This window comes from Nyctereutes procyonoides, unplaced genomic scaffold (assembly GCF_905146905.1).
Source record: "Nyctereutes procyonoides isolate TBG_1078 unplaced genomic scaffold, NYPRO_anot_genome, whole genome shotgun sequence".
Taxonomy (NCBI): domain Eukaryota; kingdom Metazoa; phylum Chordata; class Mammalia; order Carnivora; family Canidae; genus Nyctereutes; species Nyctereutes procyonoides.
The window spans coordinates 30,899,102-30,918,664 of record NW_026575140.1 but is presented as its reverse complement, the minus strand read 5'-3'; the positions used below and the strand labels follow the sequence as shown (position 1 = coordinate 30,918,664).

Genomic DNA, 19,563 nt, shown 5'->3' with positions numbered 1-19,563 from the left:
GCAAGCACTTGAAAATCCAACAGGAGTTTTATTTTCCGTGGAAACATATTGTGGTAAATGAGGAAGCTCGTAGTCCTCCGAGAGAAGCCCATGGAAGTAGGGGCTGGGGTGTATTAGGGACCCCCTCACCTAGCTTCCCCACGTCTCAAGAATTGGGGATTTCAACACCTACCGTGTGATTCCACAGGGCAGTGGTGCCTCCAGGACCCTTGTGGTCCTCTGTGGGTTTTCCCAGGACCATCTGCTCCTGCATTTTCATCCTGAGACGTCACTTAGGGTTTTCTTAGGGCACGTTTCAGAAAAACCCAGCCCCTCACCTCATATGGTTTAAAGCCTTCTTGTGAGTCCAGGCTCCTAACAGGACAGCCAGGATGGCACTTGCCTCTGGTGTGCCTCAAGGCTCAGCGCTGTGGGCTCCCATCCCCATTTCCTGGTGTTGGAATCATTCTAGGCTGCCTTGAACATGTGCCTGCTGGAGGCTGCAGGCGGCTCTTGGGGCCACACCTGTCCCATTTCATATGGATAAGAATGACGCTAAACCAATGCTTCCAGAAGCACCCGCAGAAGTCAGAGAAGGCTCTGCCTGCCTGTGGTTCTCAGATAGCATGGGGATGGGACCTGTGATTGGCCACGCCGATCCTGGTGGGACTCCGGAGCCAGGAGTGATGTGGATGCTACCAGAGTAGAGGAGGGGTCCCTCCTGGGCAGTCAGGGCATGGGGAAGCATCGAATCCAGCCCGCTATTCTCCACGCTCTGCAGGTGTGCAGGGCAATACCACTGGTCCTGAGGGGGCCTGAGGCTCGTTTACAGGTGGAAGACAAAACTTCCCAGAGTCACGAGTCCCTTAGTGCTCCCCTCTGTCCACCATGTCTCCCTCCCCGGTTGGTGACAGGGCTCTGGTCCACCCTGAACTCCTCAGCCAAGGCCCTGGGTGGAGGTGGTCAGGGAACCAGGGGCAGACCTGGGCTGTCCCCCTCCAGGCAGCCCTCCTGCATTGTTGGGATGTGTGGGCTGCGGCAGGATGGCCATCCCCAGACTGCGGGGGCCATTCTCAATTTTGCTTCTCTTCACAAGCAGGTATTTGTTTCTCTTTTACAAGTTAATGTAAATATTAAAGAAAAACACATAAATCCATTTTCGTAAAAAATTCTCATGCTATAAATCTGACCTCCCCCTCAATTCTTACCTCTTCCTCAGAGGCCACTATGGATCCTTCCAGACCTTTCCAAGCATCTCTCTCTCTCTCTGTCTTTTTTTTTTTTTAGATATTTATTTATTTATTTATTCATGAGAGACATAGATAGGCAGACATAGGCGGAGGGAGAAGCAGGCTCTCGGTGGGGAGCCTGATGTGGGACTCGATGCCAGGACTCTGGGATCACAACCTGAGCTGAAGGCAGATGCTCAACCACTGAGCCTCCCAGGCATCCCTTTCCAAGCATCTCTATATGACATTTGTATTCTGTGTTACTTTCTAGGGACGTCAAGTTTTGTGCCTTTTTTTTTTTTTAAAGATTTTATTTATTTATTCCAGGGGAAAGGGGCAGAGGGAGAAGGAGAAGCAGACTCCCCACAGAGCAGAGAGCCTGATGCAGGACTAGATCCTAGGCCCTGGGATTGTGGCCTGAGCTAAAGGCAGATGCTTCATCAACTGAGCCCCCCAGGCACCCCAAGGTTCATGCTTTTAGTGCCTGTTCTGTGTGGTGTGACTTTGCCTTTTGCCTCGACAGCACTCATTTCAGGCCTGGAAGCTGGTTCCAGCCTCTTTGGGCCCCAAAGGCCCAGATGGGTCAGCGATGTGCAGTAGCTGGCCCGGGAGAATGGACACCCATGTGGGGGGCACAGAGAGCACAACTGCAGGTCTGGAGAGGCGGCACAGGGCATGCAGAGGGGGAAGGGCAGGTTTCTTCTGGGGGGGGGGTCAGTGACTGTGGCCCCTCATGGGCCATATTGGCAGCTGGAGGTCCTCTTCCAGGGGCCATTTCCCAGTTTGAAAGCCCCCCTTGCCCCTCCCCCACACTCCTCCCTTCCTTCCTTCCTTCCTTCCTTCCTTCCTTCCTTCCTTCCTTCCTTCCTTCCTTCCTTCCTTCCTGTATTATTTAGAGCTCTGCTCCTCCCAGGGCGCTGCTTGTCTGGAGCTGGGTGGTGAGTGCCAAGCCTTTGCGGGCCATCGACTATCCTCATTGTGGACTCCGAGTCTAGCGAGTCAGCAGTCCCGCGTGACAGCTAAGAGCAGCAGAGTCTCCTAGGTAGGCCCGCGGCAAATCAAGCCCCTTCCCTATGCTTCTGCTCTCTCCCTAACCTGGGAGGATCCTGGGGAGGGTCTTTGTGAACAAGGTGTCCCTGAGGAAGGGCAGACACCCCCTCCGGGGCACACCCCCAGGGGCAAACTGCCCCCTTGCTCAGTGCACAGGGTCCTCAGGGCAGAGTGGCCTCAAGTTCAGGTCTCAAATGGGGGCTGCATTCTCCCAAAGTGTGTTTGCAGCCAGCCCTGCACTTGTGATGCAAGGTGGGTGCACCTCCCTGCCCCCAGCTCATGTCATGCCCTGCCCACATTGTCATCACAGATTTACTTTTTAATGTTAAAGTCAGTAGTGAGTTTTCCACAGCTGCTTGACAGGAAGGTCAACATTACGACTCCTTGAAGAAGTCCATGTTTTCCTCCGTTATTAGCACTGCTCCCTGCGTTGGCTCCTGCGCTGCCCTCCCCTAACCCCTCCGGGGACAATGAGAAGAGCTCCCTCCTGGACAGCAAGGGTTTCTGTCTTGCTGCCAGCTCCTGGTCCAGAGGAGTGTCTACCTCCTCGCCTTCCAGCAAATGCTTGTTGAATGAGTGAGTCTGGCATAGCCCCTCCTCCCAGCCCCCTGCCTCTGCCCCAGGCCTTCCTCCCCTCCCGCCTGGGTCAGCCATAGTCCCGGAAATGGCCTTCTGCCTCTGGACTCTCCTACTTACTCAGGAGTAGTAAGGCTATTCCATATTTATTCCGGATTACTTCCTGAGGCTATCAAGCCGCAGGATCTGCTTGCATCTGAGGTCTATGTCTCGGAGACCTTTGCAGCCTCCAAAAGGATGGGGCTTCCCAGTGTCTGCATGTTGGGAGTAAATGCAACCTGTTGTTTTGGGAGGCTGCTTTGGAAAGCCCCTAGTCTTTGTGATGTGAGGCCAACACTTGCCCTCCTTCTTGGGGGAGAAGCTGGGCCAGTGCAATCAAATACAAATGTGTACCTTTCCTTCCCAGGTGACAGGTGTGCTGTTTAGAAATTGGCTATATCCATACAGAGATGAAGAAAGGCCTTTATTCTTTAAATGTGGACTAGGGCAGCCTGAAAAGCATTATTCTTGCTTATTATTATGCCAGGCTGAGCTAAGGGTGTGTGCAGTGAACAGGTGAAGGTCAAGGATCACCTGGCCAAGCTCTGGAGTAGGGTGGGTAATACATGCCAACCACTGGCTGTAATGATCCCTTTAGACTTTGTGAGTCCGTGAAGCTCTGGGGGAGAAGTATGTGGTGGGAGGTGGGATTTCCTGTCTGCAAAGGGACGAGAGGACAGACATTATTATTTGGGCATTTTTGGACATGTGTCTCCAAGGCTGGAGAGGCTGGGGGACATGAGCAGGTCACTCCCCACACCCCGAACAGCTTTGACGATGCCCTTGCTGGCACATCAAAGCAGGATTCTTTAGCAAGCCTTGCCTAGTCCCTCACAGATAGGCTTCCTCTGTCATTTCTCTATTTTCCATTTCATTGGTTTCTGCCTTTGTCCTCATTTAGTCCTCTATTAGCGTCTTTTCTACTTAAAGTGAACCATAGGTTGTTTATTTTAGCTCTTTCTTCGTTACAAGATAAGAATTTAAAATGATAAATTTCTGCCCTAAGCATTGGTTAGCTGGATAGTTCAAATTCTGATATATTTTCACTATCATTAAATTTTAAATATTTAAAAATTTTCCTTCAGTTTGCTCTGACCCACAGATGACTTAGAAATGTCTTGTTTAATTTCTAAATATTTAGCTTAGACAGAATTTCTTATTGAATTTATTTCTAACTCAATTCTTTTGTGGTCAGAGAATCATCTCTCTATGATTTTAGAGCTTGTAAATTTATTAATATTTATTTCATGGCTCAGCATAAGGTCTATCTTGTTAAACATTTTTAAAAAAGAATATATATTCTGTGTTGTTGGGAACAGTGTTCTGTAAATATTGTCAATGATCGATAGAGTTGCTCTAATTATCTTTGTCATTAATAAATTTTTGCTGTAGTTATACTACCAATTGAAGAGGAAGTGGCATTATAATCTATTATTATTGCTTACTTGATTTCTTCCATTATTTTTATTATTTTGTTCCTTGTGGATTTTGAAACTCTGATATTAGGCACATACACATTTGTGATTGCTCTGTCTTCCTTATGGAATGATTCTTTTATCATTATGAAATGTTCTTTTTGAAGAGCATTGTCTGAAATCCTTTTTATGATATTAATATAACTAACTCAACCTTTTTATACATATTTATTTTTCATCCAATTTATCTTTTTTCTATTGATTTTCAACTTTGTCCCTCTCCATGACGTGTGTGTCTTTTAAACAGCATATAGTTGAGTCTTGCTTTTTTTTTTTAACCATTCTGAAGTTCACTGCCTTGTAAATATTAGGTTTAGCCCATTCACATTTAATGTAATCATTGATAAGGTTGAATTTAGGCTTACCAATGTTATTTATTTTTTGTTTGTCCTCTTTTTTTGTTCTTCTGTTCCAGCTTTCCTGTCTTTCTTATTTGAATATTTTTAGAATTCCATTTTAATATACCTACTGACTTTTTAGATGTTCTTTCTTTTTTTTTTAAGGTGTTGCTCTAGGAGTTAGATTATCCACATTTAACTTTTGAAGTCTGCTTAAAGTTGACATTGTACAATTTCATAAGTGATGTGGAAATGTTACCACTTTATAGCTGCATTTAGCATTCCCTACCACCCTTAATACTCTAGTCCTTATAAACATACATGGATGTACATTATAAACTCCAGAAGACAGTGTTGATTTTGCCTAAACATTTACATTTTTAAAAATATAGAGGAAGAAATAGTCTTTCATATTTACCTGGCTCTTTACTACATGTCATCCTCTTTATTCCTTCCTGTAAAACCAAATTTATCCCTGGCATTATTTTCCTATCCTCCACCTTGACAACTTCCTTTGATATTTTAGTAGTACAGGTATGCTGGCAGTGAATTGTTTCTTTTCTTTTATTTAAAAAATTTTTTATTTCCTTTTAATTTCTGAAGGCCATTTTCTGTGTCTATACATATATATTCTCTGTTGACAAGTTTTTTTCTCCCTCCCAGGATTTTAAAGATGTTGGTTCCATTGTCAAATGGAAAAACTACATTGATTCTGACCAGACATCTTCAGTTATTTTAATTATATTTCCCATGTATGTAGCTTATTTTTTGTCTCTGATTGTTTCTAAGATTCCTACTTCATATTTGTTTTTCAGCAGTTTGATTATTACGTGCCTAGGAATGGTGTTCTTTGTATTTATTTGTGGTTTACTAAACTTCCTAAAAATGTATATTTATGTCTTTCATCAAATTTGGGAAGTTGTTAGACATTATTTCTTCAAATATTTTTCTACTCATTCTTTCTCTTGTCTCCAATTATACTTTAAAGTCAGTCTCCAAGGCATTGTTCATTTATTTTCTAATATTTTTCTCTTTATTCTTTAGATTGGATAATTTCTATTGATCTATTTTCAGCTTCATTGACTTTTTTTATTGATCATTTCCATTCTGTTATTAAATCCATCCATTAAATTTTTACTTCACATATTCTAATTTTCAATTCCAAAGTTTCCATTTGATTTGTTTTTATATATTGGCTTCTCTGCTGAGAGTCCCTATCTTTCCAGTTGTTATCAGAGCGTTTATTTTACCTCCTCGAGCACAGTTACAAAACCTGCTTTTCAGTCATTGTCTGACAATTTCAACATCTAAGTCATCATGGAGCTGGTCTCTGTTGATTATCTTTTTACTTGAGAATGAGTCCCACTTTCCTGGTTTCCTTTTATGTTGAGTAATTTTGGATGGTATCCTGGACATCATGAATACCATGCTGAGACTGGTTTCAGTTATAGTTCTTTAAGAAGTATTATTGTCTAGGCTTAGCAAGCAATTAGCTTGGATGGACTCAAACCACAAACTTTCACCTATAGGTAATAGAAGCTGATTTCAGTTCAGTCCTTTGTTTTTGCTGTTTTTTTCCCCTTTGGGTTGTTTGCAGTTTGCAGCACACACAGCAGTTTAAAGTTTGGTCAAAGACCCAGCTGGCATTTACATGTAGAATCTGGGGCTCTCCTTCTTTTGCTGTATTCCTTATGAGTTTCCCTACTCACTCACCAGCACCTGTGGTCACACTGGCTTTTTCTTTTCCTGGGCAGAGAGATGATGGGTTTTTTAATCAGAGCTTTAGCTCACTGCACATTGCTGGAATTAACACAAAGATGAGGGACTCATCGTGTAGAGTTTCTTCTTCCATGTTCAGACTCCCTTCTAAAATTTTCTTGCTTTTGTTCACTTTCTTTAGCTTTCATGTAGGTTTTTTTTTTTTTGAGACTTTCAATTATTTTTTGTGGAAAGGTTGGTCTACTGGGAATTTATTTTACTATACAATCTTAATAAATATTTATTTCTCTTGTTTTATTTTTTCTTTACATAGTTTTTGTATTAGTTTTCTCTTTGGACCCCAGGGGGATGGTGAAACATGGATCCAATTCTGCCAGTTTTGGAATGGGGCTGGGAAGAAAGGGTTGTGAAGGATAATATGGGAATATGAGAGAGTAGAAAGTGCTGGTTAGGTGACACTTGAACCCCTGCTTCAAACACAGAAACTTAGAATTTTTTGCTATTTTACATTTGGTCATCGGAAGTAAGATTTTATTGTAAAACTGTTATTGACTAAAATATATTCTAAAGTCATTTGTCTGAATATTCTCTGAGTTCTGATGCCCTAAGAAACTTGACTGGCTTCAAGGGGCTTTAGCCTTGCTGTGTTAGAACCCTGGTTCCTGTGCCAAAATGACCTGCATTTGGATCCCATATTGCCATATACTGGCTGCATAGCATGGGGTTTGTGCATGATACTCCTCCATTTCTTCATCTTTAAGATGGGGATAACCATACCCCCTTATAGGATAGTATAAAAATCTGGGGAGATGGTGAATATATAGGCTTTGGCAATGGCATGACTTACGGTAAGTGTGTGTCATGAGCTGAATGTTTGTGTCTCCCAAATTCATATATTGAAACCCTAACCCTCAGTGTGATGGTATTTGGAGATGGGGCCCTCATGATGGGATTAATGCCTTATAAGAAGAGACACCAGAGCACTCTCTGTGGCATCTGAGCACACAGTGAGAAGGCGGCTGTCCATATACCAGGAAGTGGTCCCCACCGGCATTTGATCTATCCTGGGTTCCCTGATCTTATACTTCCAGGCTCTGGAACTGTGAGATATAAATGTCTGTTGTTTAAACCACTCAGTCCATGCTCTTTTGTTATGGCAACCTGAGCGGACTAAGATAGTGTGTGTGCTACTGATCAGTATTAATCATCAAAGTGTATGTGGATGCTTCTGTGTAAAGGCATTGGAGGGTTTGGTGAATTTCAAGACAGAACAAAAGAAGGACTCCTCAGCAGTTCTATAGAGAAGGTTGTGTCCTTATAATACTGATGAAGCTTTTGCCAGGAGCTCAGGGGACAGAAGCTCTTCATTCATTATCAGAGATGTGGAAGCTGACACTTGGTCACTTTAGAATTGACAATCATGCGTCCCATTAGTGATAGCTCCTAGTTTCCCAGGATGGTCTTTATCAGGGAGTTTGCCTCTGCAATAGGTCACCTCCCAGGATGCAGCATATAGAAAATCTGGATTTAGAAAACCAGGTTGTGAGGGGGCAATATCATGTACAAAAAGACTTCTTATATGTCCCAATCCAAAGAGCTAGCTTTCTTTTAATGCCCTCGAAATAAACTGGTGTTAAGGATTTGAGCATTTTAGGGAATGCATCTAACCCAAGTCAGCTGTCCTGTTGTTGAGACGGGGTATATATGGAGGTGAAAAGGGTGCTGTGCTGCATCTGCATTCTTGAGAAGGCTCTGGTGAAATGCAGCAGGAGGTGGTGTGGGGTGGCCAGGAGAAAGGAGATGTCCTTGTTGGGTTGGCTGCTTGTCCAGGTCCAGTGCATTGCAAGGTCATCATCAAATGTGATTTTCCAAGTGCCACCTCATTGCTGCCGGCACAAATGAGACCGAGAGATTATTGGAAATCTATATGAAAGTCTTGTCCTATGTCAGGCTCTTTCCTTTCTTTCCTCCAAGCAAAGGAAAGCTAACTGGACAGGGAGCAGGGAAAATGTTTTGCTTTGGCTCAAACCTTTAAATCTTTTGTAGCTGAGAGGTTTGTCCTCATTTGCAAAGCAAGATTTAAACTTTGTGTGGGTAGAAGTGGGATGTGTGGGGAGAAGGAAAGTCAGCCTCTAGGCTTAGCCTCAAGAGACCCTCTCATCAATTGAAGCTAACACCTGGTGGTCCATACTCTAATTTACTCTGATGATTTTCATTTTGTTCAACACCCAACATTTCCTAATATAAATAAATATTTTTTCCTGGACTCAAAAGGGGGAATTTGCTGAATTTCAGGTCTGAGTTAACCACTCCTTTGCCCAAAGGGTTCCAGAATCTGCAATCTCTTAGAGAGGATGCAAAATCTGACTAATGCTCTTCTGCATCAACAAAAGTCTCCAATAAGTATTTTTTGTTTGTTTGTTTGTTTTTAAAGATTTATTTATTTATTTATTTATTTATTTATTTATTTATTTATGATAGACACAGAGAGAGACAGAGGGGCAGAGACACAGGCAGAGGGAGAAGCAGGATCCATGCTGGGAGCCTGATGCAGGACTCGATCCCGGGACTCCATGATCGTGCCCTTGGCCAAAGGCAGGTGCCAAACTGCTGAGCCACCCAGGGATCCCCTTTTTTGTTTGTTTTAATTAAAATCAACCCCTCTTTCTGGCAAGACCAAGCCATGTGAGGTACTCTTCGTAAAGCTAAAGTCTTCCACTGCCCTCCTGTGACCATGCTTGCATGAGAGGTGAGTGTGGGGGCTCTTACTGCCCCTTATTGCTATTGTTTATTTTATAACCATGGCAACAGGATTTGGTGTTTGTCCCTTTGTGGACAGTTTGGGGAAGGGAGGTCCCGGGTCCAGACAGAGGCAAGATCTTGGTCTGCTCTACATGGTTTGAGAAGGTCCAGGTCTTGGGGCAAGCTAGGGACCTAAGGGAGGAGAAAAATGTAACTGGTGGGTGAGAAGTTAGAGTATCCTGCCTGGGATATCTCTCAGACAAATGGGTTCTCAGGAAAGGCTGCAGAACTGGCCCTCTGCAGCTAGTACATAACAAGCACTAAGTGGTTGATGAATGAATACATGAATAATGAATGAATGAGGTGGGATTCTGACACATTTACCTTTCATCCCCCTCAGGTCCTGGCTCAGGGCAAGGCACATAGAAAGTTATTGGTAAATCTTGAATTAATTACGGACTGCCTTAGGCCCTGCAGAAATTCTGCAATTTGGAGGCTTTGCCATGCTGGAGGCTATGCACATGCCTCAGGCTGCAGCTTTGGCTCCTCAGATGGAAGCAGAAAGGCCCAAGCCTTCTCCATCTGCTTTTGAGATGAGAGGATGTAAACTGGTGGAGGGAACACACCTGAGTTGATTTGCCCTCAGGAAGTTTCCAGCCCCTTCTTTGCCAGTCCTGTTGTGAATGCTAACCTAAACTCTGACTCATTGTCTCAGACCCTACTGGGTAATGGGAACTGAACAAATACACTGATTCATAACAAGGCTTCCATGGTGTTGTGGAAATACAGGTATTACTCTTCCACAGTAGGAATAATTGGGAAGATCTAAAAAATTTTCAGGGAGAGTATTGAGGTGATATTTTTACCATGGCCATAGGCAAGGAAATATTTCAGGACAGGTTTGGCAGTCTTAAAGCCATTCATAGCACATAGCGTTGTGCATTAGGGAACCCAGAGCCTTTCCTTCCATCTGACCCAAATTCCTACTGCTCAGGGGTGGATGCAGATAAGCACAAGTTTCTTCATGTTTGTTTGTTTGTTTTTTAAGATATTAATTTATTTATTAGAGATAGAGGGTGGGGGGAAGGGGCAGAGGGAGAGGGAGAAGCAGACTGCCCACAGAGCAGGAGCCCAATACAAGGCTCAATCTCAGGACCCTGAGATCGTGGCCTGAGCTGAAGGCAGATGCTTAACTAACTGAGCCACGTAGGCTCCCCTCCCCACATTTGTTTCTTAAGTTGGCCTTCACTATGGAGCCTGAGGAGCGACTCCACCTGAACTAATTTTTCTCCAGGCAACTTCATGGAAACAAAGTTTTATGTGGCAGATAATGAGAAGTGCAGCTGTAAAAATCCTAAAGGAATGAAAATAATTTCTGAAGAGATCCTGAAAATCTGTTAGAATGAGAAAGTCACATTGATTCTTTCAATTATGATGAGGAACATGCATCTGTAACATGCATTTTAATAGGCATTAAAGGTATTTTAATGAGAAAACAATTTAAAAGTTGATAAATATGTGTTTTTTGTTGGTATGCAGCAGATTTTTTTTTTTTTTAGGGTGGAGCGATGGGGGTTTGGAGGATCATTAACACCAGGTTGCTTTATTAGGTACTGTGTTGTTCTGAATATTTTAGCAGCTGAAGTTCAGACTGGGTGCATGAGGATTTGGGTGTGACTATGTATAGGATCTGATGTTGAGGGAAGAATGAGATTGTCTGTTTTAGAGGTAGACTGATGTCAAACCCCAGCATGCTGGTATCCAGGAGCCAATACCACATGACTCAAAACTTACTCATTATTCCTGCTCAAAACAATGTGGGCTTGAGAAGAAGGCAAAGAAGTCTGAGAATGTAGTCTCACAGAAACACGGGCCTGGTTGAGGAGAAAACTGTAGGTTACCTGGTGTGGAAAATCAGCTGCCTCTTAGGGCTCTGTCTTTGGAAACTTTTTTGGCCAGAATTTTGTCTCTTGATGCAGTCATTGTACCAACTCTGGTTCTGAGAAAGGAGTACCAGCTGGTCTAATCCTGGACGTTGGCTGTTTCCGTGGCTGACCAACTAGATATGGCATGTGACTATTGCTTCTTAGAGGTTTCACTCACCAGTTGTGTGGCAGTTAATAATAGCAGCTTAGTTATTCAGACTTACAACATGCCAGACACCATGTTCAACATCCTACATGGAGTCCAAGTAGGGCTTAGCTGGGTTCTCTGCACAGGGTCCCACCAGGCTGCAGTCACAGGGTCAGTTGAGCTGTGTTCTCATCAGAGGCTTGACTGAAAAGGGATCAGTGCTCACTTTTCCTTAGGTGGTTTGCAGAATTTATAGCCTTGCAATTACAGGATTCATGGAGACTTTCTTCTTCATGGCCATCAAGAGAGAGCCTGCTGCTTGGAACTTCTGATTTCAGGGAGGGCTCCTGCCCCTTTTTAAAAGGGCGCCCTTGATTGGGCTAAGCCCATCCAAGGTAATATCCCTTCTGATGAACTCAAAGCTGATTAAGGATCTTACTTACATTTGAAAAGTCCCTCTATGTTTGCCACATTCTACTTATTAGAAGTAGGTCACAAGTCTCACCCACATTTAAAGGGAGGGGACCACACACAGGCAAGGATATTGGGGAGCAGTAGTCAGTGAGGTCACTCCAGGGTGTGTTCAGCATTATTCCAATACAATCTAATGAGCTGGATGCTGTTACTGTTATCATTACACCAGTGAGGAAACCAAGGCTTGCAAAGATAAAGTTGCTTGTATAAGGTCACCCAGCTAGACATTGGTTGAGCTGGGATTCAAACCCAAAATGTTTGATTCCAGAGTCCTTCATGGTAATATCCTGTGTTTCCCTGGTTAGAGAATAATGAGGCAGAAAAGCTCCATGACAGAGGCCATAAGGACTCTGTCATGTGTAATGGGTATCACAAAAATATAAGAGTGAATTTGCTCTTTGACATAAGCAAGTACTGAATAAACATTAACCACCTGGTTATTCTCATGTTTTATTTTTTTTAACCACAGAAATAACGTTTAACAGAATTTCTTTGCCCAGTAGAAATACACAGTAGCTGGAGTGAGAAAGAATACAGGAGTCAAGGTTAACAAAAGCTTACATAAAGGACTGCTCAAACTATATTTCATTGTTGATCTTGAAAGAATCAGGATGACATATCCATTTAGCAGCCCTAGGCTTTTCCCACATATTATCTCAGATTGTCTTCCAAGCATTCATCTGAGCATTACCATCATTTCCACAGTAAAGGTGGAGAAATAGGAAGGTCGTTGAGGGTTGAGTGACTTGTGCCAGGTCACACAGCTAGTAAGTTGCCTAGGTAAAGTTTGAACCTGAGTCCAGAGTTAGCACACTGCTCAGTTTTGGTGCATGGCAGTCATGATGAGCTGTATTCTATAGTACAAATATGACTTGTGTTTGCTCATATAGAACCTGAGTTTCTTGAGGTCTGGACCCATCTTTGTACCCTGTGCCTTGCAGGATCCGGCATAGCTGGCTGACCCATTTACTAAAACCTGAGTTCCCAGCTTGTCATGGAGGTACTATTGAGTAGGCATGAGGACCTAAGAGTCAATTAGAAACCAGCATGCTGCATACACAGCTCCATGTCCATCCCAACTTGGGTCCAAAGGTTCTGCTCCTCCAAGCTGGGCAATGGTGGAGAAGTGCTATCTCAAAGGGGTGCTGAACAATGGCTGTGTACACTGATGTCAGGTCACCAGTCAGCTCATGTTTATGCTCCCCCATAGGGATCGGGGGTGGTCTTCCTCTCAGCCTTAGCCATCTCATTGGAGTTTGTGTTTGTTTCCCTTCTTCTGGGCAGGTGGTTCATGGAGCAGGGATATGAGTCATGGTTTCAACTCACCTTTTGGTGGGGATGAGACCAGGACACCTTTTTGCCCCTTAAGCTTTATAGACCTGACTCTATCTGTGCTCTTCTCTGTGCTTTGGACCATGGCAGTGGTTGCTGAGATGGGTCTCAGGCCCAGAAAGTCACAGCTCCATCATCCCTGGCTTTTAAACCTCTCTCCCACACAAGGACCCAACTTTTTCTTTCCTTCACCTACAATAAATTAGAGCCATCAATAACTTTCCAAATCAGGCTATTACCACTTCACTCCAGATTCCTTCCTGAGTCCTGAGAGGGACCGTGAGAGCTTTGGCGGGTAGGGTGTGGGAAGAGCAGCAAATTGCAGAAGAAAATCAGGGCGTTCATTGAAGATGCATTTTCCGCATGAAGAAATGTTCAAGAAAGGGCACCTTTTAGAATCTGTGGGAACATGCTTGAGGTCTACCAGAAAGGTTTGTGAATCACAAACCTGGGCAGTGGCTTATGATCAATCTGGTTTAAATGCATCTCTCCACAGAGCTGCCAGACACATGAGCTATTGATAATTATACTTTCAGGAGCTAAATCCCCCAGTTTCACATATTTTATAGGGAGCACAGTTTCCTCTGTCGCTCTTGCTTTCATTCCCTCTCTCCCTCTCCTTCTGTGTCTAATTTTTTTGTGCCTGAGAAAGATGTAGACATCACAGAGAATTAACTACATTTGGGGAGGTGACTTGTGTATCCAGCTTTACAAATCGCCCAAAGCAATCCTGCTTTCTGGATTCTTGCGTGTAGATGTTTCTCTAATGACCGCTCTGCACACAGATTCTATTAACCTCAATCAGCAGCTTCCCAAGTAGACGCAGATCTTTTCATGGCAGAGATTTCTGTCTTATCCTTCTTAGGAGCTGCTACAGCTCCAGGTGTAATATCTGATTCACAAAAGGCTGCATAAATATTTGTTGGTCAATTTAAAACAGACTCAGATGAAATAGGATGTCAGAAACAGGAGCAGTTGGTATTGGTGAAATAGTTTAATATCTCAACTCCTTAACATGGTACATCAATCTGCAAGATTCCCAAGCATCCTGTGAAGGAATTTCTACTACTGTAGACATATGCACATGGTGTGCATAGGGCCTTGCTGGAAGAATATTACAGTACTAGCATTGGGTTAACATTTAGTACCTCCCATGTACTATGAAGGGGCATGTGCTGCTCCTTGGCTCGCCCAATGTCCATTCCCTCCAGTTTTTTTTAAGTACCTAATATAACTTTAATAAATGTTTGTTGAGTAAATCAATATAAAACAACAACCATCAAATTATACAAGCAATCATCTGATTTATAGAAAGATGCAACAATACTTAAAATGATACAAAATACTGATTTCAAAACATCAAAAAATGAGTATATTTAACCATACTCAGCTCGTAACAGAGCAAATGGGTAAGAAGAATAATCCATACTATAGCATATTGCTAATATGAACTGGCAACAGAAAAAGTTGGTATAAGAAGGCAGAAAAACTCTATCTTTTAAGAATTAGAACCGAGGGGCTCCATAATCATCTGGCATCCACTTAATGTTGTACCTATGGTTAGAAATGTACATGATGGGGGGCAGCCCAAGTGGCTCAGCAGTTTAGCATGACCTTCAGCCCAGGGCGTGATCCTGGAGACCCCGGATCAAGTCCCACGTCAGGGTCCCTGCATGGAGCCTGCTTCTCCCTCTGCCTGTGTCTCTGCCTCTCTCTGTCTCTCTGTGTCTCTCATGAATCAATAAATAAAATCTTTAAAAGAAAAAGAAATGTACATGATGAGAACTCCAGGGATCTTCTAGATCCTTCGTTTAAGGTCCTGGTCAACTGTGGCCACAATGTAACATTTGTGCTGAGTTACTCTCTGTACTAAGCAGTCATCTGCATAGGTTCCTTTGTGTGTGCATGGCAATTGTTCAAATCTTGGATCCTTGGCAATCCTTAGAGGCACTCGATACTTTGCCCCAGTTTCTCAATTTCAGCCATTACACAGTTATACAAGGGATACACTTGGCATACAGACAGTCCATCATTGAGTGTACTAAGTCAAGTTTGGCTTTCATGGAAAAGTTGATAAAGTTGGTATCAACCAGGATGTGATAAGGTGGGTCCAGCTGTGTGTTATATTGGAAGAATAAGCAGGAAGGATGTTGGGAGACTTCTCTTTCCTTGAGTGCACTGGGATCTTTCTTTCTTCTTTTTAGGTTTTAATCTATCCTTCTCTTTAAGCCTCTGATCTCGGAGACTAAGCATTTGCTTCATGGTCGCATACTTTCTGCTTTCTGTTGCTTTCCCATGTTCACGCTGCACTCTTGTTTCTTCTGGAATCCAGTTTTTAAATCAAAGAATCTCGGTTTATTCATGTGACATGTGCCCAATTGGAACTCAAGTCACACAACCTAGTTTCAGTCAATGAGACCCAAATGAAAGTTACTGGGGAGAGTTAAACTGGAGAGAGACCTTCCCAAACAAAAATGCAAGGACATGCTGAGGGAAGAAGCTTTTTGCCCTTCACCTCTTTAACCTTCTCTTTAATTTCTGCCTGGAAACTGGAAGTAATGCCTGGAGACACAGCAGCCAGTTTAGGGCAATGAGCATAAAAGCCAGAGTAAAGGTGGTGGAGCAGAAGAGAGAAGAACCAGGCGACGTCTTAGACGTCAATGCCAATCATTACCCCAGCTCAGGACCTCCCGTTACTGTTGCATGAGTTATGTTAAATACCTTCATGGTTTCAGCCACTGTTGGAAGATTTCCTGTTATCTGAAGCTCACTGGGTCCCTTTGTGCTGTTACTACTCTTCCTGTTAGCCCCATTGGTTGGGTATTATTAATTATGTTCTGCAAACAAGAAAGTCACAGCTCACCAAGACGTTTATCACATGCTTAAGATCACAGAACCAGAGAGTGGTGAACCTGGACATCAATGTCTTATTCCAATCCTATATTTTCTCTCTAGGTATGAAGAAGGGAAAAGGACTAGATTTGTACAAGAGAATCACATTTATTCATTAGATTATTCATTCAATAAATATTGAAATCTGTCCCTGGTGACATTCTCATGAATAAGGCTCCTGCTCCCGAGCTCTTGTCTCCTATGGGAATTTTGTGCCTTGCTTTTTACTAAGGGGGAAGACAATTTCACACCAGCATCTTCACCCTTCTGCCCAGGCTTTCAGTGTTCCTGTTGGACCAATAGCATCCCAGGGAAGTGAGCTGTCAAGGGAAATAGGGACCAGAGAAGGTTTTATCCATTTGCTACTTACTGAATCATGGACACCAATTGTCTACGAGGCAAAGTTAACTTGGGTTTTCAATTAAATAGAACACTTGGGACCAGCATCTCAATGCTGATGTAGCTGCCAGGATGAAAGCAATATAAATCCAGTGGGCTGGGTGTGATTACTGCTTTCATGTCTGGCTTGGAAAAGCAAAGATGGGTGCACCTGTGAAGAGGTCCCCATCTCCATTTGCATATTTTCTAGTTGGTTTTGAAAGGAGTCTGCAGGTTAGAGACAGGAACTGCATAGTCAAATGGCGTGGCTGCTGCCAAATTAAGGGACTTGAATAAAAACTAACAAAAGCAAACATTCAGTAAGTACACACCTGTTCTTGGCTCGTGCTAAGCACTTGTGCTACATTGCCTCACTTACCCCAAGACAACCACATGGGATGGTTGTTATTATTGTAATTACCATTGTAGAGGTGAATCATGGGATGGCCAGAGAGGCCCAATGGCAAGTTCAAGGCCCTACAGTAACATGGGTCACAGATATCTGGCCCAGACTCTCTTCCTTTGTCATTGGGCTGGGAAAAGGGGAGTCTGAAGCTGCTGCCTAAAGTCAAATGTGTCTATTTATCACTTAATGAGCATCCCTGTTAGGTGCTCGGATGCAAAATCAGTAAGACCAGATGCTTCTTTTGAGGAAACCTAGGTTGGGGTGAGGAAGTAATGAATTCACTGAGAAAACAGATCAGATATTATATAAGAAAATATTTCCAAACTCTCTGCTTATAGCTCTATTCATTCCAGCTGTGCTTGCAACAACTTGTTTCCCTAAAGTCAAGAACTCAACAAATTCTTGAGACCAATGAGACTTAAGATTTACCGACTGCCTCCTATGTACCAGGCTTCATTCAGTTTACCTCATTTAAATCTTAGTGTACCTAGGAGGACTCTCTTTGTATAGGTTGTCCCCAGAAGAAGATCTGGAGACAACAATTCAAATGCAAGTTGTTTATCCGGGAGGAGTATGAGAAACTGATACAGGAAAAAGGAAGCATTGCCAAAGGTCTGTTATCAATGGGTGTCTGGAGCTTAATCCCACAGGAAATGATGTAAAATATGTCTCTAATTTACTATGATGGTAATGATAATGAAGATGTAATGACGGTGATGGTGATGATGGTGATAGTGGTGATGTAGTGATGATGATGGTGATAATAATGGTGGTGACGATGATAGTGACAGTGATGGTAATGATGTAATGATGATGGTGGTGATGATGATGTTGATTCTGTAATGATGGTGATAATGGGGATGGTGGTGGTGATAGTGTTGGTGGTGAGGATGATGATGGAGATGGTGATGATGGTGACAGTGGTGATGCAGTATTGATGATAATGATATGATGATAATGGTAATGATGATGATGGTGATCAGTCCTTTCTTAAGTTTGGAGCATAGTTTGTATGTCAATGGAATTTCTGTCTTTGTAGAATACATTCTTGGATATTGAAAACCCCAAAGTAGGAGATTCAACTTTAAGACATATGCAATATGAACAATAAATAGATGAATTCATACCAAGTATGTTCTGGAATCAAGAGAAATTCAGCCCAATCTTTTATGCCTTCCACAGAGTGTCTTGTAGGATATTAATCCCAATGAAAGTAGAAGTTAATACTGCATTGAAGCACCTAGAAAGGGGCTGATACATCGTAGCCTCCAACAAATCTTTGTTGAGTGAAGGCTGTGTGTAGACAGTGTGTTCAGTGATGACCCTGTGGAAGTCTAGCGGGCCTTTTTTATTAAGAAGTGTTAAACTTCAGTATAGTTTTTTGGCATCATTTTGTTTGCAAATATTTGTCTTAGGTTGGAGTACAACCACACAGAGTGAACTGTATAAATCTTAAATATACATCCTGTTGAAGTTTTACAAAGTGACCACACCCATGTAACCACCACCAAGATCAAGGTGTGGGGCATTACCTGCACTCCAGAAGCCTCTCTCATGCCTGTTTCCCAAAATTATCCCTCAAAATAACCCCTCTTGACTTCTACCACCATAGGGTAGCTTTGCTTATTTCTGAATGCCATTTAAGTGAATCATGCAGTATTACTATTTTGTCTTTTTTTTTTTTGCTCAGTATTATGTACATGATATTCATTCTTGTTTCTGCATATAGTAGCACCTCATTTCTTTCCATTGCTGTAAAGAATTTCATCGCAAGACTATGGCACAATTTATTTATCCATTCTACTGTTATTGGACATTTAACTCATTTCCAGCCTTTTATTATTATGTTAATGGTGCTACAAACATTCTAGTACATTCTTTTGAACTCATTTTTTTAAAGTGTTTACCAAGAAATGGAATCTCGAAGTTCCAGGGTGAGGGTATGTTTAGTTGTAATGGGTTCTGAGAGACACTTTTCTGGAGTGTTTGTGGAGGTATGTGCTCCACCAGCAATTTGTGCATGTCCTAGATCTGCAGTCAATCATATGCTGGCTCAAATCTTGTTCTTGCTTCTTCTGAGCTATGTGATAGTGCAGTTCTGAGAGTTTCAATAACTTGACCGTTGATAACTGTAAAAAGAATTATAACATGTCTACTTTATGCTTGCAGAATGCATGTGTTTACATATGTAGAAAAAGAACATACCAAGTACAGTCCTGGCTTCTAGTGTGTGTTCAAAAAATGATAGCTCTGATTATTCTTATTGTATTTATCTAAAATATTTAGTGCAACATGCTACCTTCTTCTGAAAAAAATCATAAATTTGGTGTAATTAGGTTATTTAATTTTGATGTTTTACAAGAGGAAGGATGTGATTTGAAGCAAGTGTCGGGGGTCTATGAGCTGTATCTTGGAGATGCCCTCTTAGGAACTGTGCAGATTGTCTGACACTGTGTTGTTTTGGAGAACACGGGGTTTCCACGAGTGCCTATCAAGGGTAGAGTAATTATTGTCTGTGACAGAACACATCAGTCAGCTAAAATTATCATTCTAGCCAAGCATGTAACTAGGATTAGCTAAATATGCAATCATGAAAAATGCTTATGAGGTTAAAGATTTTTCTTCCCTTTCACATGGTTACTGGGGCCATGAATAAGTGATTGTCTTGGCAGCTTCATTTCCTACAAGGTTTCCTCCTCACTCCATTGCCGGAACATGCTGACTTTTCTACATCTCAGGGTCTCCTCCTGAAATAACTATCTCCTCTTTTGCCAGTGACTTTGTTTTTAGCCCAGCCCAGAGGTCAGCCCCTCAATGTCATCCTCTCTCCTGCTGGTGCCTGAGCTGCTGGAGAAATCTGT

The 19,563-nt window shown here is 42.6% G+C and overlaps 1 pseudogene; it reads right to left on the bottom strand.

Moving 5' to 3' along the window:
* Positions 1 to 14,531: 14,531 nt before the first annotated feature.
* Positions 14,532 to 15,303, bottom strand: LOC129496615 (rRNA-processing protein FCF1 homolog; annotated as a pseudogene).
* Between the last annotated feature and the right edge of the window lie 4,260 nt (positions 15,304 to 19,563).